General features: G+C 38.9%; 1 protein-coding gene across 4 annotated transcripts in view; it reads left to right on the plus strand.

The window, feature by feature from the left end:
- LMNTD1 (lamin tail domain containing 1) overlaps nucleotides 1-18783 on the plus strand; it is a 489113-nt gene that overhangs the window by 413545 nt on the left and 56785 nt on the right. For all 4 annotated transcript variants that reach the window (XM_070789936.1, XM_070789935.1, XM_070789934.1 and 1 more), the window contains one exon: nucleotides 11369-11428. The gene's annotated coding sequence lies outside the window, so the exon portion shown is untranslated. The remainder of the gene's footprint in view (nucleotides 1-11368; nucleotides 11429-18783) is intronic.

Consider the following 18783-nt stretch of genomic DNA (forward strand, 5'->3'; position numbering starts at 1 on the left):
ATTATGCTGATCATATGGCTGCTGTTGATATACTAGGGATAAATTAGAGGGCCAGGACTGCTTTTTCCTAGTCAAATCAGAAACTATTTTTTTAACCCTTAAAGCATCTAGTTTTAAAAATCTGAATCCATTTCCAATGGTGGCATCTCTTTTGCTGATTAAATATGAGGAGCAATTAGGTAGTTCTGTTGGTTAGTCAACTGTCAAGATTGGTAGCATAATCATAGGTATTTTCACATAATCTTCTCATTCCTCAGTAAGGAAACATTTCACACTTCTTAGGTATGGGCCCCATGATACCAGGGTTTTTATATTTTCACATGGACAAGGAGGGATAGAAGCAGAATGGGGAAAGAGGTTTTCGGATATAAGAGTAAATCTATTTTCTAACCTAGATTTAACTCTTTTAATATCAATTATTTCTATCCATCAATTTTCCATGTTAGAAAGTAAATTCCTAGGATAATATTAAAAGAGTTTAATCAAAAGAGTTTGGAACAATTATTTTTTTCTATTAAATTTTGTGACTTAGAGGTATTCAACATTTCTTTGTCTCAGAATCACCTTTCCTAGTTCTAACAGGGTCAGAGGGCCAGAGAAATAAAACAACTATAATTACATCACCAATTTTGGCAGTTGGTTTATCAGCTGCACTAACTAGTTGCTCTTCGTATTTCATCAGCAAAAGAGATATCTCCCTTGAAAATGGATTAAAGGAACTTCCCTGGTGGGCCAGTGGTTAAGATTTTGCCTTCCAATGCAGGGGCCACAGGTTCCATCCCTGGTTGGGGAATGGAGAGCCCACATGCTGCACAGCACAGCCAAAAAATAAAAATAAATGAAATAACAATAAGAATAATACAATAATTTTAAAAGAAAATGGATTCAGACATTTTAAAAGCAGATGCTTTAGGGATAAAACAATAGTAATTTCTATTTTGGTGAGAAAAATTATTGGGCCTTTAATTTATCTCTGTTGTTAAGTGTTAGTCACTCAGTCATGTCTGACTCTTTACCACCCCATGGACTGTAGCCCGCCAGGCTCCTCTGTCCATGGGATTCTCAAGGCAAGAATATTGGAGTGGGTTGCCATTTCCTTCTCCAGGGGATCTTCCTGACCCAGGAACCAAACCTATAGATGATGAACGGTACCTATTCTATACCATGTACATGGGTATCCAAATATATTTATGTATATACATATGTATGGGGTTTCCCTCATGCCTCAGATGGTAAAGAATCTGCCTGCAATGCGGGAGACCAGGATTCGATCCCTGGGTTAGGAAGATCTCTCAGAAAAGGGAATGATTACCCACTCCATGGGGATCATGAAGAGTTGGACACAATTGAGTGACTAACACTTTCACTTCACTTTCATGCATATGTATATTTTTAACTTCATAGAAAATTCACAGCCTAAGGAGGAAACACTTTGAAACTAAGATATATCATTGTTGCTTCTTTAAGAGAAAAACTTATTTTAGTTTCATGGTTTGAGTCAACTTATATATCACATAATTTATAAATGTCAAACATACTTAAAAACAAAGTTTGGCTTATTTGGATATTTCATTGAGCTAATAAGCCCAAGGGTAGATCTTGATTGATTTATAGGTGAGTTTGATTAGCAAATATTCCTGAGACAAATCTTCAAAGAGCATTTTTATTACTTTGCTCTAGTGAATTCCAAGATTTCGTGCTGTCATATAGTAACAGGCTACACATAAAACCTTAGTACTGACTTGGCAAATGACAGCTGGGGGAACTGCTCAGTATTGGTGCATAGTCTGAACTGGCTCTAGTCTACACCAGTGGTGGTGAGTCTTCATTAGAATACTAAAACACTTTCTCGTTTACTTGGTTTTGCATTAAATCGATTCACATACACATGTAATACATTGTATAATCAGTATCTCAAGTCACACTGAAAGCATATCCTATTTGTATTTGGTGACCAATCCTCATGAGCTTCCCTAAGGAAAAAAAAAAAAAAAACTACAGAGTTGAGTAGTTTGTTTGGGGCATAGTCTCACCTACCAGAGTGTCACTGCTTTCCTAACCATGACGCACCTGTCTTCAGACCAAATCTGCTTGCCCAAAGGCACTACTGTAGCATTTCGCTCAAACCTGCCCTTCCATGTGCCAGGACCACTTTCCCTCTTCCTCTCTGGTGGCATTTAAACTCCCATTTAAGGAAACGTCATGTTTTAGGAATTTAGGTTTGTCCACGGAACTGTAAAAGTGATCAGCGACTCTTCCCAGTCTCTGTGTGTGTGTATAGGTGCTGCTGCTACTGCTGCTAAGTCGCTTCAGTCGTGTCCGACTCTGTGCGACCCCATAGACGGCAGCCCACCAGGCTCCCCCCGTCCCTGGGATTCTCCAGGCAAGAACATTGGAGTGGGTTGCCATTTCCTTCTCCAGTGCATGAAAGTGAAAAGTGAAAGTGAAGTCGCTCGGTCGTGTCCGACTCTTAGCGACCCCATGGACTGAGGCCCACCAGGGTCCTCTGTCCATGGGATTTTCCAGGCAAGAATACTGGAGTGGGGTGCCATTGCCTTCTCCAGTGTATACATGCACACACAAACAAACGTGTGCTCTGTGATGTAAAATGCTTGCACAGATGACCTGCTTCCTGTTTTGCTCTGTGAGGTGGGAAAGGAAGACAAGCAAGCAGACGTGTAATCAGGAAGGTGAGCAGTGCAAGAAGCCTCTCAGGGAGTGAAGCTGAGGCGCCAGCAGGTGGAAGGAGTCAGTCCGCTGGGACTAGAGAATGGGTTCTCGCCATTTCCTTTCTAATCCCAGATAGTCTCCTACACGGGCTCTGTTAAGACAGGATGGGGAGACCAGCTGCTGCTGCTAAGTCGCTTCAGTTGTGTCCGACTCTGTGCGACCCCAGAGACAGCAGCCCACCAGGCTCCCCCGTCCCTGGGATTCTCCAGGCAAGAACACTGGAGTGGGTTGCCATTTCCTTCTCCAATGCATGAAAGTGAAAAGTGAAAGTGAAGTCGCTCAGTTGTGTCTGACTTAGCGACCCAGTGGACTGTTGCCTACCAGGCTCTTCTGTCCATGGGATTTTCCAGGCAACAGTACTGGAGTGGGGTGCCATTGCCTTCTCCGACCAGCACGGACCCTCAAATGCCCTACACTCTTAGAATCTATTTTCTGAGGCAAGGGTACTTCCTAACGGGTCTCTGGAAGAGAAGCAACTGGTCCCAGTCAAAAGGTCAAAGAAAGAGAGGTTTGTTTTTACTTTCTATCTTCCTCATTGAGTTTTTTGCAGACCTTCTCAATACATAATGGAAACAATGTATTACATCAATTCTAGGGTGATTTTTTTTTCACAATTTAACACCTCTGAAACTGAGATGCATCCTATGATCAATGGCAATTTACGGGATTGATGTTGCCTGAATTGAATTTCTTATATGAGCATGTATTTCCACTAGGGTCACTACCGACCTGAGACCACTTTAAATTAGATTATCTCTCTGAGTTGTTTGCAACGCACTGGTGGTATGAATGCAGATCTCATACCTATGTGAGTAAAGGTTATTGTTCAGAACCTCAGGGAAGAGTTTTCTTTTCTCTCTCCTATCAGGGCTTAGGTTGAAAAATGAAACTGTCCCTTGGGGACTCCGGCTTTATGCCAGGGTCTCTTATTAGACTCCCTGTCCTAGACTTTTTTCTTGGTAGTTGATAAAATAATGGCTTATCTTATAGCCAAAAGAATTTAAGAAATTTCATAGTGGAATTAAAAGCGCTTCTCCAGGGAGAAGCATTTCTTCTCAGTTTCTTACTTGAATTGAAAATTGAAATTGGTTGTCTCCAGGGACAAGCATTCTTCCCAGTTTCTTACTTCTAAGCAGCAACACTGCCTTCTTCAGGTCTTCACTTGTCTCTCAGAGCCTGCCAGACCTCTCCAAAAGATCCAGGTAATCACCCTCCACATGAATGATTCACTGTGCAATTTGTGGATATAATGGGATTTGTTCATTTGTAATTTCATCAAGATATAACTTTTGAGTAAATATTGTTATAATGCTATAATTACCACTGTGGTGAATTTGTTCATTTTCTTTTGCAAATATTTATAAGGTTATCTATTCTATGCACTGGGGAAGGAAAAAATATGCCCAAGAAATGGCCCCTGACTTAAGGGAGCTTTGAGTCTGTTATGATTGGATAAGGGATGTGCTAAATAACTGTAATGTAATATAGAAAGTGATAATACCAGGGGAAAGGAATGGAAAAGCTATCCCATGATATTCAGGAGAGAAAGAAATCATTTCTAGTCTGGGAGAATCAAAAAATACTTTATGGACGATATGCGTTACAATATTAAGGGGGAAAGTAATAAGGATTATCATTTAAAGTGCTTTGTGCACTTTGTCACTCAGTCGTGTCTGACTCTTTGTGACCCCATGGACTTTAGCCTTCCAGGCTCCTCTGGCCATGGGATTCTCCAGGCAAGGATACTAGAGTGGGTTGCCAAACCCTCCTCTTTGCCATGCCTCCTCCTCCTTTAGTTACATTATTTTATGTAGTCCTCTATGAAATCAATGTAAATTCCATTTTACAGCTGAGAAAACTGGTTTTGAAAACAGAATAACTTTTTAGAGGCATAAGCCTTGTTGGGAAGGCTGATGATTATCAGTGGGAATCATCGGAACAAAGGCAAGGATGTGGGAAAGCCAGGGGCACGTGCACAGATACTACACAGGTCATCAGAAGTCTAAAGGCAAGTGATAAGAGAGAGAAAACCGAGTGCTTTGTTTTAGCTAGATAATGAAGGACTCAGTGAGAGTTGTCATGGACATAGAATACAATAGCCTGGTAGATGGTTTACTGAAGTTCTAACAAAGGAGGAAAGTGAAGGTGAAGTCGCTCAATCGTGTCCAACTCTGAGACTCTGTGGGCTGTAGCTTACCAGGCTCCTCCATCGATGGGATTTTCCAGGCAAGAATACTGGAGTGGGTTGCCATTTCCTTCTCCAGGAGATCTTTCCAACCCAGGGATTGAACCTGGGTCTCCTGCATTGTAGGCAGACACTTTACCATCTGAGTCACCAGGGAAGTCCCTAACAATGGAGAAATAGTTGTCAAAGATGAGGCAGTGATTTGGGTATTGAGTGTCTAGGAGAAAGTAATACTAGAAGAAATAGTGAGCACAAGAGAATATGGGACATTAAGGTCCTGTCCTAATGAGCTTAATTATAAGTGTCCCAATACTGTCTGTACCAGCAGAGTAAGAGTTTAGGAGAAAGGGCCAAGCAATTGTAGGATGTAATCAATGGTAAGGCTAGTGCCCATGGAGGGATAATCTTAGACCAGAGTGCTTCAAACTCAAATATGGTTCAGTGAGGTACCATGATATACAAAAAGTGATCCTCATACATGGACCTTGGTGACTTATGAAGTATGGGGAGACTCATTCTCATCAAGGAAGACCTTTCAGTGCCCAATGAGAGAGACTGAGAGCAAATCTAAACCACAAGGAAAAGGACTGATTTATGCTAAAGGGGGCTTCTCTGGTAGCTCAGCTGGTAAAAAATCTGCCTGTAATGCAGGAAGCCCTGGTTCAATTCCTGGACCAGGAAGATCCCTTGGAGAAGGGATAGGCTACCCACTCTAGTATTCTTAGGATTTCCTGGTGGCTCAGATGGTAAAGAATCCACCTGCAATGTGGGAGACCTGGGTTTGATCCCTGGGTTGGGAAGATCCCCTGTAGGAGGGCATGGCAACCCACTTCAGTGTTTTTGCCTGGTGAATCCCCATGGACAGAGGAGCCTGGTGGGCTACAGTCCATGGGGTCACAAAGAGTTGAACACGACTGAAAGACTGAGCACAGCACAGCACAACAGGCTAAAAGCATTGATCGAAACCAGTTCTTCCCCCATCACTAGTTACCAGTTTCCTAGGGTACGAAGTTGACTTTTAATCCCCATTCTATCACTAGACAAACTGGTATAAAAGTTGGGCATCAGAGACTTAGGTGGAAGGATCAGCCAAAGAGGCTTCTGGCTGGAGTTTTGTGGTCTTTCAATGGAAGACTGAAATGTTATGCTCTCCACCTCTCTAGGGGTCTGTTAATTTCAAAGCACCCTTACATCAGGCATAAAGAAGTCAAAGGATTACATTACTTCTAGTCCATGTTTGTTTACAGAGAAGGTAACTGATATCTACTGCCAGCCTGAGTTCTCATTTTTTCTAAATATATACATATATATATATATTTTATTTTTGACTACGCTTTGTTTGTGCCTTTGTTGCTGTGCATGGGCCTTCTGTAGTTGTGGAGAGCGGGGGATACTCTCTAGTCAAGGTGTGCGGACTTCTCGTGGTGCTTATCTTGCTGAACAGTGTGGACTCTAGGCGCATGGCTTCAGTAGTTGTGGCTCCCGGGCTCCAGAGTGCAGGCTTGGCAATTGTGGCACTTGGGCATAGTTGCCCCATGGCATGTGGGATATTCCCAGACTAGGGATCAAACCAGTGTCCCCTGCATTGCAAGGCAGATTCATAACCACTGGACCACCAGGGAAGCCCTCATTAATTCTAGAACAATTATGGGTAGCTTGAGTAGGGTTGGAAAAATCTGAAACCATCAGTAGGCAGCTGAAACCATCAGTAGGCAGTTGAAACCATCAGTAGGCAGTTGAAACCATCAGTAGGTAGTTGAAATTGCTCAATTAGTTTAAGAGGAGAGCATAAACAAGAGATTTTAAAGTCATGAAGATACAGTGTGTGTGTGCTCAGTCATGTCCAGCTCTTTGAAACTCCCTGCACTGTAGCTTGCCAGGATCCTCTGTCTGTAATTTTTCCAGGCAAGAATACTGGAGCAGGTTGCCATTTCCTCCTCCAGGGGATCTTCCTGACCCGGGGATTGAACCTGAGTCTTTTGCATCTTCCGCATTGGCAGGCAGATTCTTTACCACTGCACTACCTGGGAAACCCCTAAATAGATACAATGGTTGCAAGTATTTTTTTTTTTCTTTAAGTGAAATTGTTGAAAGAAGTAGGAAAGGGAAAAGGCAAACAGAGGGAAGATCCAAGGACTGACACAAAGGGATCCTCTGAACGTGGAGAAAAAGAGGAGGAAGGGGAGTTGGACAAGAATTTGGAGGGAAGGAGGACAGGAGAGAATGACAGATGTCATACAGAAACAGAGAAGGAATAAAACCATTAGATGGTCTACTGGGAGGTCATTGTGACCCCTAAGAGCAAGCATGAGTGAACAAATCATACCACAGTGGATGTAACATGAGTGAGCAGTAAGGAAATGAAAGCAATATAGTTTTTTTCCCTCAAAGATACTTGGCTATGGAAGGAAGGAAGGAAGGAAGGAGGGAAGGAGAGGCGGGGAAGGAACTCTGAGCATAGAAACTCAGAGTTGAGAGTTTTTCTTTTTGATTTTCAAATCTTTGAAAAGAATTTTCTCTAATCTTCAGCGTCTTATTGCTTCTATTTTAGGCCATGGGATTAGAGTCAGAGGGTCATGGATTCAGTTTATGCTGCTGTGTACTAACTTTATCTTTCCCATGGAGCATAAGGTGTATGATTTTGACACATTACTTAATCTTACTTATTTCACATGCAGATGAACATTACGCTTTGTTTACTTTGTGATCCTTCTTCCCAGGAGAAGGTCTGATTAAATCACTTGTCATCATTCAATGAAGCACAACACTTCTGCAGAGAACAGTTCACCAAGACCTTCTCAGAGGTGCTGCTAATCTATGTGCACAAGGTTTTTACAAGATAAATGATTTTGAGTCTAGAATAGTAATACCACCTTATACATGCATTTTTCTTTAAATATTTACAAAGAACTTTCACAGGCATTTTCTAATTAAATTTGCATAACACACTCTCTGAAAGCAGAAAGAGTGAAGTAGCTAAAAAAAGAAAGAAAGAAAGAAAAACTATAATGAGGCCAAATAAAAATTGCCAAGTAGCAAAATAAATTGAATTTCACCTTGAATTTGTCATGGAACCTATAAGCTATAGGACCAGTTCTTTTGTCTAAGCAGAATACCAAAGGGAATATTTCTTTTGTTGACTCCAATATATATTGTAAACAGTTGAGCCAAAAGACATACAAATATTTTATTTAAGCAATATGAGAATTAGGATTTAGTATGGGCTGCCCAGGTAATTTGGACTAATTCTCCTACTGAAAACAAATAGAAAAACTGGGGAATTGTAATAGAACTAAAGAGACCAAAAAGTGATCAAGTCAGTCAAGCATTGTGTTTCCAAGATACAGAAGAATGAAAAAGACCCAGAAAGATAACTAATCTGTAAAGTCAGATTTGCCCTAAATTTGTCAGGTTATTTTAGGAAGAACTGGTTGAGAGAATAAACAGAGATTTTACAGATTTATGGATACAGAGGACAAAAGTTGGAGTTCAAGGCCCAACAAAGAGAATAACTAGTAACATCTCCTTCCAGATTCTTGTTGGAACCTTGAAAGTTCAACCTAGGAGTAAGAATAGACCAGACAGAGACTGGCCTTCAATGAAACAGAAACCCAGCTCCAAACTGTTGTAAGTCCTAATTGAATTAATTAAGTTAATATGGACTTTCTGTGTCCCCAGCCATCAACTAGATATTCTCTAAAGGAATATATCATCTTAGGTCTAAATTAGATCTATAATTTTTTTTTCATAAACTATAATTGTTAATCAAGAGTACTCAGAAATATGAGGAAACAAGACAGGTGCCTAACACTAAGAAATAATAGATATAAGGAACTTACACTACTCAATAGGGAAAGATATATATGGTTGTTAGTTATTTGCTGACTTCTGTCTGACTCTTTTGTGACCCTATGGACTGCAGGCCACCAGGCTCCACTATCCATGGAGTTTTCCGAGCAAGAATACTGGAGCGGGTTGCCGTTTCCTTCCCTGGTGGTTCAAACAGTCGAGTCTGCCTGCAACGCAGGAGAGTTGGGTTCAATCCCTGGGTCAGGAAGATCCCCTGTAGAAAGGAATGGCTACCCACTTCAGTATTCTTGTCTGGAGAGTCCCATGAACAGAGGAGCCTGGCAGGCTATAGTCCATTGGGTCACAAAGAGGTGGACAAAACTGAATGACTAACACTTTCACTTTTTCTTTCTCCAATACTCACACACACACACACACACACACACACACACATACATACATAGATATAATCTAGTTTAAAAAAAAAAAAAGGGCAAAAGACCTGAATAAACATTTTCCCAAAGAAGACATACAGATGGCCAAGAGATATGTGAAAAGATGCTCAATATCACTAATCCATTAGAGAAACACAAATCAAAACCACAATGAGATATCACTTCACACCTGGAGATGGTTTTTGTCAAAAAGACAAGCAATAACAAGTGTTAGTGAAGATGCTGGAAAAAGGGAATCCTTTCACACTATTGGTAGGAATGTAAAATAAAGACAAAATCTGCAAAAAATTGATGAATCTTCACTGTCTATAATTTTTATAAGTAGGAAAAAAATCAATGAGGATAAAAATAACACAATTATTGCTGTTACTTTAATTGAGACATATAAAACCCTATACTCAACAAATTCAGAATATACACTTCTTTCAAAAGCAATAAAAAAAACTTTACAAAAATAGACCATATGCTTTCCATGAGGTAATAAAATTTCAAATAAATTATTCAAAGCATGAACTCTGGCCACAGAGGGATTTAATTAAAACTTACTAACAAAAAATAACTTGAAAATCTTTATATATTTGGAAATTAAGCAACAGCTATCTAAAAAACTATGTAAATTTAAAAATACATATTTAAATAAATGATAATGAAAATACTGAATAGTAATATTTATGGAATAAAGTTCTGCCTATATTAGAAAATAAAAATATGATGTAATTATCTAACTATCCATCTCAAATACTCACAAAAATAATAGAAAACTGAACCCAAAGAAAATTTAAAAATGTATAGTAAAGAGAATCAAAAGCCAGTGCTTGGTTCTTTAAAAAGACTGAGCAAATTAATGAGGGGAAAAATATATAGAAGAGCTAAATAACCAGTATCAGTAATGAAGAGGAGAACATCATGGATTCCACTAACATCAAAGAGACTATAGGAAAACACAGCTTACCAGAAATCAATGAGGAAGAAATAGAAAATATAATCAGCCATATAACTATTACTGCCCAGTAAGTAAAGTCCAAAATATTTCATGAATAAATGCTACACAGGACATAAGGAAATCATAATGCCAATCCTGAGCAATGGAAAAAGAGAAAACATTTACCAACTTGTTTTAAGAGACCAACATAATCTTTCTTTTCTCTTTTTGGACAAGGTAATGGCTATAATTACCTGTGTTGTACAATGTATTATTGATGCTTACTTATTTTATACATAGTAGTTTTTATCTTTTAACCCCTTTCCCCTAACTTGCCCCTCCCTCTTCCCCACTGGTAACCACTAGTTTGTTTTCTAAATCAGTGAGTCTGTTTCTATTTTGCTACATACATTCATTTGTATTATTTTTTAGATTCCACATATAGGTAATATTGTATCCCAACTCAGGGATCAAACCCAGGTCTCCTGCATTGCACACAGACTTCTGCATTGCAGGTGGATTCTTTACTGACTAAGCTATGAGGGAAGCTCATTTATGGCTGAGTAATATTCTATTGTGTGTGTGTGTGTGTGTGTGTATATATGTGTGTATGTGTGTATAAAACACATCTTATGTATCCATTCATCCATTCTTGGACACTTGAGTTACTTCCATATATTGGCTATTGTAAATAGTGCTGCTAAGGAACATTGGGATGCATGTCTTCTTACAAATCAGTGTTTTCATCTTTTCCAGATACATACCCAGGAGTGGAATTGCTGGATCATCTGAGAGTTCTATTTTTAGTTTTTTAGAACCCTCCATACAGTTTTCCACAGTGACTGAACCAATTTACATTCCCCACCAACAGTGCACAGGTGTTCCCTTTCCCCCCACATCCTTCCCAACATTTGTTATCTGTAAACTTTTTAATGATAGTCATTCTTATAGGTATATACAATAGCTCATTGTTGATTTGATTTGCATCTCTCTAATAATTAGCAATATTGAGCATGTTTTCATGAACCTGTTAGCCATCTGTATGTATTCTTTGGAAAAATATCTATTCAGGTCTTCTGCCCATTTTTAGTGGGTTATTTGTTTTTTGATTTTGAGTTGTATGAGCTGTTTATATATTTTTGGATATTAACACTTCGTTCATTGTCATTTGTGAATATTTTCTCCCATTCTATAGGTTGTATTTTCATTTTGTTGATGGTTTCTTCTGCTGAGTAAAAATTTAAAGTTTAATTAAGTTCCATTTGTTTATTTTTGCTTTTATTTCAGAGACCAGCATAACCTTCATACCAAACCTGACAAGACTATTACCGGAAAGGAAGACTGCAGGTAATCCATTCTTTCCAAATTGACCCGTACAGTCAGTGCAACCCCAAACAAAATCTAAGCTGGTATTTTCACAATTGACAAAGTGAAAGTGAAAGTCGCTCAGTTGTGTCCGACTCTTTGTGACTCCAAGAACTATATAGTCCATGGAATTCTCCAGGCCAGAATACTGGAGTGGGGAGCCTTTCTCTTCTCCAAGAGATCTTCCCAACCCAGGGATCGAAGCCAGGTCTCCTGCATTGCAGGTGGATTCTTTACCAGCTGAGCCACAAGGGAAGCCCATAATTGACAAGATTATTCTAAAAATTCACATGGAAATCAAAGAATCTAGAATGGTCATGATACTATTAAATTTTTTGAAAGACTTGTATACAATACTGGGGCTTTGCAAGTGGCTCAGGGGTAAAGAATCTGCCTGCTCATGCAGGAGATGAGGGAAGATCCCCTGGAGAAAGAAATGGTAACCCATTCCAGTATTCTTTCCTAGGAAATTCCATGGACAGAGGAGCCTGTGGGCTATAGTCCATGGGGGTCTCAAAGAGTAGGACACAACTTAGCGACTAAAACGACAACACAAAATATACTACAAAGTTACCTTAAGATAGTGTGGTAATGGCACAAGGACACATATGCTCTACTCATAAAATGCATCTTTCAGAGAGAGAAAATATAAATTATAATCTGAGAGAATATATTTGTAATACATAAATCCAGCAAAGAAATTTGATCTGGAATAAAGAGCGCCTATGAATCCAAAAAAGAAAAAGAAAAACACACATATTCTTACATATAAATAGAACCAAGAAACTCCTGAAATATCCTCAGTCACTCAGTTGTGTCCAACTCTTTGTGACCCCATGTACTGTAGCATGCCTGGCCTCCCTGTCCATCACCAACTCCCAGAGCTTGTTCAAACTCATGTCCATCGAGTCAGTCATGTCAACCAACGAAATATTCTGTAATTAATCTAACTATTGACATTGTTGTTGTTTAGTCCTTAAGGCATGTCCAACTCTTTTGTGACCCCTTGAACTGTAGCCCAGCAGGCTCCTCTGTCCATGGGATTCTCCAGGCAAGAATACTGGAGTGGGCTGCCATTTCCTTCTCCAGGGGGTCTTCCTGACCCAGGGAGCAAACCATCATCTCCTGCATTGGCAGGTGGATTCTTTCCATGAAGCCACCAGGGAAACCCACATAGTGCATACTGAGAGTGTATTCTAGTCCTTGGCCTGGGTTCACAGCCATCTCTGATCTGGTCTCCACTGTGTATCTGACTCTACCACTGCACACTCTAGCACTGCACACTCAGGTCATCTCTGCCTCAGCCTATACCATGCCTATCCTGGATTTGGATGCTCGCAGAAAAAGTACATTCAGTACTGTCAAGTCACAACAAGTAATTAATATGTCTCTGTTGAGTGAATGCATGCATGAAAGAATAAAATAATATCTTCCTTCCTGTTCTCTGCTTTTCAAAATCCTATCTATCCTTTGAGGTGCACACATACTGCATATCCCATGTCTTCTGTGAAGGCTTTCCTACTAATTCTTCTCTGAGTTCTTCTAGCTCTTAACAGAACTATCCTTTGATTTTTATCACATTCTATAATGCATTATTTTTTCATACCCACAGATACTATTGTCTCATCAAAAGAATAAATTCCAGAAGAGCAAGGAACATGTCTGCAATTCATTTATATTATGAAGTATCTGTCCAACTGTCTTGTAAACAGTGGTGCTCAATATTTTTCAGAAGAAATGTAATGATCAAAAATCCAGTCCCAAAATTCAGATAGACCTGAACCCTGGCCTTGGTTCTGCTGTGTGACTCTGGGCAGTTACCTGACTGCTCTAATTGTCAGTTTCCTCATCTGTGAAAGATGGATAATATTACATCCTTAAAAGGATGCAATGAAATAATATACATAGAGTGCATGTGTGTGTGCATGCTCAGTCTTGTCTGACTCTTTGTGATCCCATGGGCTGTAGCCCTGCCAGGCTCCTCTGTCCATGGGATTGTCCTGGCAAGAATACTGGAGTGGGTTACCATTTCCTCCTCCAGGGGATCTTCCCCACCTAGGGATCAAACCCACATCTCCTGAGTCTCCTTCATTGGCAGGCAGATTCTTTACCACTGTGCCTCCTGGTAAGCCTATAATATACATAACACAAATAGGAAATACATGTTAAATGATAGCTAGCAGTAGTAGTAGTATTCAGTATTAATTATGGCTCTGAGTTGTAAAAGTATTCACTCTGAAAATTAACAGAGAGACAAACATGAACACAGAACAGTAACCGTAAAACTAAGGCTAATAGAACAGCCAAAGAAAATTTCCAGCATGTAAAAATGTCCAGCTTGTCTTTCTTCTACTAATCTACACATGGCCAAAGGTCTTCAGGGACTTCTGTTTCCTAACACTGCAGGAATTTTCTCATTCCATCTCAGATGTCTGCTTTCTCCCCTCTTTCTGATATACAGGGTCTCAAATAAATGACACAGGATAGCTCCAAACACAGTATTATCCACCCCAGTAATTTCTTTTCTGTTCTTAGTGAAGGTCAGAAGTGTCCTTCTCTTGCAAAAGACATAATGCAAACCTCAGGGTTCTTATACCCTTAGGATTCTCTCAATTTCTTCTCCTGTCTCATTAGCACAGGAGGAGAAAATCTGCTAAACAACTTACATTTAATTTACCGATTTACATTTGTTTATACTTCAAATTAAATGGTTAGATAGTATCACCGGCTCAATAGCAAACTCTGGGAGATAGAGGACAGAGGAGCCTGGCATGCTACAGTCCATGGGGTCACAAAGAGTTGGACACAACTTTGCAAGTGAATGACAACAAAAATACCTTCAGATTGTCAGGAGAATAATGAAAGCATCTTCATTTATGTATCTAGTATTCTCAAGGGATTTCTCAAGAGTAACTGATCCATCCTTAGTAAACTGTACCCCTTATTGCCACCTATTGCCATCATTATCTCAATGATGAATAATGCTGAGAGTAGCTACCACAGATAAAATTAGTTATGTGTGCCCTAACCAAGAAGGAAGGGGTGAGTCAGGATTGAAGCCCTTTCTTACCTGGATGTGCTTCCACACTGAGTTGGGAGAGGCTCCATTCAATCTTATATTTGTGCTTAACACCATAGGCAGAGCCCATATTCAGGTTTCCAATAACTCTCTTTCATACTCCTTTAATCCATGGCTACTCACACTTGTTCCCAAGGGGCACTAGTGTTCCAAGCTGTAGAGAGCAAGCGTTTGACTGTAATATTGAATGATTGCCTTTACCCTGTTTGCAAAGGAAAAATGTTAATGGATCACATATTCTCAATTCAAATTCTTTCTCCAATCATTTTTCACAAGTCCTTGTCTCCAGACACCACTTTCCTGCTTAAGGTTGCTAGTAGATGAGAGAAGAAAATGAAATTGCAAATTCCTATGAATAGGAAATCTCAAAACCAATCATTTGCTCTTGGTTGAACACTTGTTGGGTGATATATTTGATTTTAAGATGTTTGAGCTGGTAGTTTTGAGTTTATATGGTATCCAAATAATATAGGTACATTTCTTTTTGCTAGTAAAATGTATATAAAACTAGTGTGTAGAGGAAGTAAAAATGTATTGATTTGTATTTTTGAAAATATTTAACAAAGAAAATGTTATGCAAATAAGAGCATATGTTCTGGATCTCTGCCCTTCTGAACAAGTCTGAGATGCCCTGTCTCAGAATAGATATTTTATTCCTCCAAAGAACATGGATAGAAATGATTCATGGATAAAGGCTGAGCCTCAGTACATGTACTTATTTATTTTACATGTAATTACATGTATCTATGCAGTTATTTATGAACTGTTGCTGAAACTGATATGAATGTTTGAGGATTCAAGCCATTGTTTGACATTTAGTATCGTGTAAACAAATCTGAGTTCTTAGTATTGTTTGGCAATAGAATTTTGTGATTGGGAAGGACCATGAAGGTATTCAGAGCAAGATATCTGAAACTTGAACCTCCTAATAACTGGCCCTCTGTCCTCTCCTGTGAACACCTCCAGTAGAACCTTCACGTGACCCTGACTTCAAGGTGAAATAATAACTTCTTTGTTCAAGGCTGTGTTATTTACATGTGGATCTGTGTGAAGGATATGAAGCAATACAGCACATTTTTAGACTAGCAAGATGCTTTACAATAGGAATTTGTACTATAATATGTGCAAATGTGAAAGTGTATCCCAGATATACAAATTCTTTGAATCATAGATAGTGGAGCAAAATCATGTTTTAAATTGTAATCTTCAATTACATGATACTCTATTTGGAAATTACAATCCATGGCCTGAGAGGGGAAGAAAACTCTCTTTGTATATACTACCTTCATTCACACAAGACATTTTATTTATATTACTGATTTAATAAAAATCTCCTACTGTGCAAATGTTCTCCATATGGGGAAACAGAAGACCAGAGTGCATAAAGCCAGTTCTTTGTGTCTTTCAACTTTTAAAAAATTATGGACATATAATGTTTTGCCTACTTTTTTTAGATTACAGAATATGGTGTTTTTTTCTTAATCAAGGTAAAAGCTCACAATATAAAACTCAGTTATCATCATCTTATTTTGCCCTAAAAATACTCTTTCAATTTCTCATGCAAAATTCAGATGTCTTCCCAATAGAGGATATGGCCAAAGAGAAATGACACAGAATCTGGACAATGGGAGAGAGTGATCTGAGACCATAGCAAAGAGAAAGATCAGGACTGAGCTGGTTCAGGGGCAGAGAAGTAGTAAGGAGTTAGGAAGCTATTGGACAGTAATTACAGCAGAGAAACAGGGAGTAGAGTGAAGGAGATTTTGTAAGAAATGGAAGTGAGACCAAATCCTGGCTCAGCCATCCAGTGGCCATATAGCCTTGGAAGAGATTTTCATCTCTCTGGACTGTCACTTCCCCAAATGGGGAGACTCCCATCTTCCAGAGCTGTGGTAAAAGGACCTGTGTGAGACTGGTGAACCTCATAAACAGTGTTTTTGCTTTTCCCTTTCAGCTCTAACTTGACTCTGTCCTTCCTGAATTAGAGACAGCCATGATGATGATATCAATGTAAGGAGTCTGTTGTTGCTATTGTTCAGTTGCCCAGTCGTGTCCGACTCTGCGACTCCATGGACTGCAGCACACCAGGCTTCCCTGTCCCTCACTGTCTCCCGAAGTTTGCCCAAGTTCATGTCCATTTCATTGGTGACGCCATCCAGCCATCTCATCCTCTGATACCCTCTTCTCTTTTTGCCCTCAATCTTTCCCAACGTCAGGGATTTCCCAGTGAGTCAGCTGTTCACATCAGGTGACGGAAGCTTCAGTATCAGTCCTTCCAATGAATACAGAGTCTACAACATCCCCAAATGACCTTCCCTTTTCACTACAGAGAATTTCAAAATTTATAGAAAAAAATAAACAAAATGTATAGCAAACCTCCATGTACCCATTACCTAGCTTCAACAATTACAAGTCACTGCCCATCTTTTTCATCCACAACTCCATCCACTCCCTACTTTCTGCATTATTGTCAAGCAAATCTAGACATCATATCATTTTATCTACAATGTTTTAGGATGTATCTCTAAACAAGGAATCTTTTTTAAAAAATACAGTCATAATACCATTATTGGTTGTTTTGTTGCTAAGTCATGTCTGATTCTTTTGCAATCCCATGGACTGTAGCCCACCAGTCTCCTCTACCCATGAGATTCCCCAGGCAAGAATACTGGAATGGATTGCCATTTTTTCTACATAATACCATAATGCACCTTAAGTATGTAACAGTTACTCCTTAATACTATTAAGTATCCAATGTACTTAAATTTACAATGTCTTTTGCATTTTTTAGTTTGCTTGAATTCAAATATAAGCTATATCCACAAATTACACAGGTTGTCTTCTAAGTATCTTGATCTATTAGCTAACGTGCTCTTCTGTTCTCTGTATTTTATGTAAATTAGAAGATTCATCAGATTCATGTTGATTTTGTTATTGTTGCTACTGTTATTACCTATGTCAGATAAGTTATATCACATGAACACACCAAGTGGTACTGCCTTTGATGATGCAAATTTTTCCAACTGATGAACAACTTTTGGAAAAGGTCTAAACAAACCAATCTATAATCTTCCCTCACTGTAAATAATGCATAGTTACTTCCTGGAAAATTTGGTAAATATTAAAATGTTACAAAAATATTTTTCACTTATATGTAATACAGAGTTGGGCTTTAGACTCAGATAATTATAAATTATTTTTCATCTCCATTAATGTCTGGCAAGTCAGATGGTGCATGGGAAAATTCTTTACCAAGGAGGATTATCTGCCATGTTGTAGAAAGTCTAACATTTCTGGATCCTGTCCACTAAATGCCAGTAGCACTCCACCAAATCTTTATGACTACTATTTATGTCCCTTCATGGGATTTCCTGATGGGTCAGATGGCAAAGAGTCTGCCTGTGATGTGGGAGACCCAGGTTCAGTCCCTGGAAGACCCTCTGGAGAAGGGAATGGCTACCCACTCCAATATTCTTGCCCGGAGAATTCCATGGACAGAGGAGCCTGAACAATGTCCCCGCATATTCACAAAATTCCCTGTGATTCACTTCATCTTCTGTTGAAAACTACTGGCTTAGTTTGAGCAGCAGCAAAAGAGGAAATTGATTTTAATTGCATATATGTTCTAGCTTGGGAAGTAGATAAAGAAAACGTCTTGTGTGGGGAATAACTATTGAAACCTTCACAGTTTTAAAGCTTTTCAATCTTTTTCCCATTGGCAGATTTTTCTTTCGCCAAACAATATTGGAAAATGTGAATAGGTTTTCTGATAAAACATCATGGGAATATATGTATTTCAAGTACAAAATTGTATAATAGCTAGGAAACCATCCCCATAGGAAGATGTAAGGAAACTGGGATGGTGGCAAAAAGTAATAAATTCATTTTAATTCTTTTCTGAACATAAATATAAATTTATAAATCTCTTTGTGCTGATTTAATTGGCCCATAAGCATAATAAGGAATTTCCCTTCATCTCTGAGAAGAAGAAAATATAGTCAAATGTTTGCCCTCCTTAAGTTTACTTGTATCATTATGTGATATACTTATTGTCTTTTTCTTTTATTAAAATAGTTACTTTCTTCATTGTCCTTCGTATTGATATTTAAATTCTACTGTGCATCATTCCAAGATGGAAACCATTTCTAATCTAAATTAGAAGATATTTTATCATTATTCCTTGAGGCAGGAACTGTTTGTTCATAGTACCTTGATGGTTCCTGGTAATAGTAAATGCTTGTTTAAATATCTATTGAAT

The sequence above is a fragment of the Bos indicus genome, chromosome 5, assembly GCF_029378745.1.
Source record: "Bos indicus isolate NIAB-ARS_2022 breed Sahiwal x Tharparkar chromosome 5, NIAB-ARS_B.indTharparkar_mat_pri_1.0, whole genome shotgun sequence".
NCBI classification, from domain to species: domain Eukaryota; kingdom Metazoa; phylum Chordata; class Mammalia; order Artiodactyla; family Bovidae; genus Bos; species Bos indicus.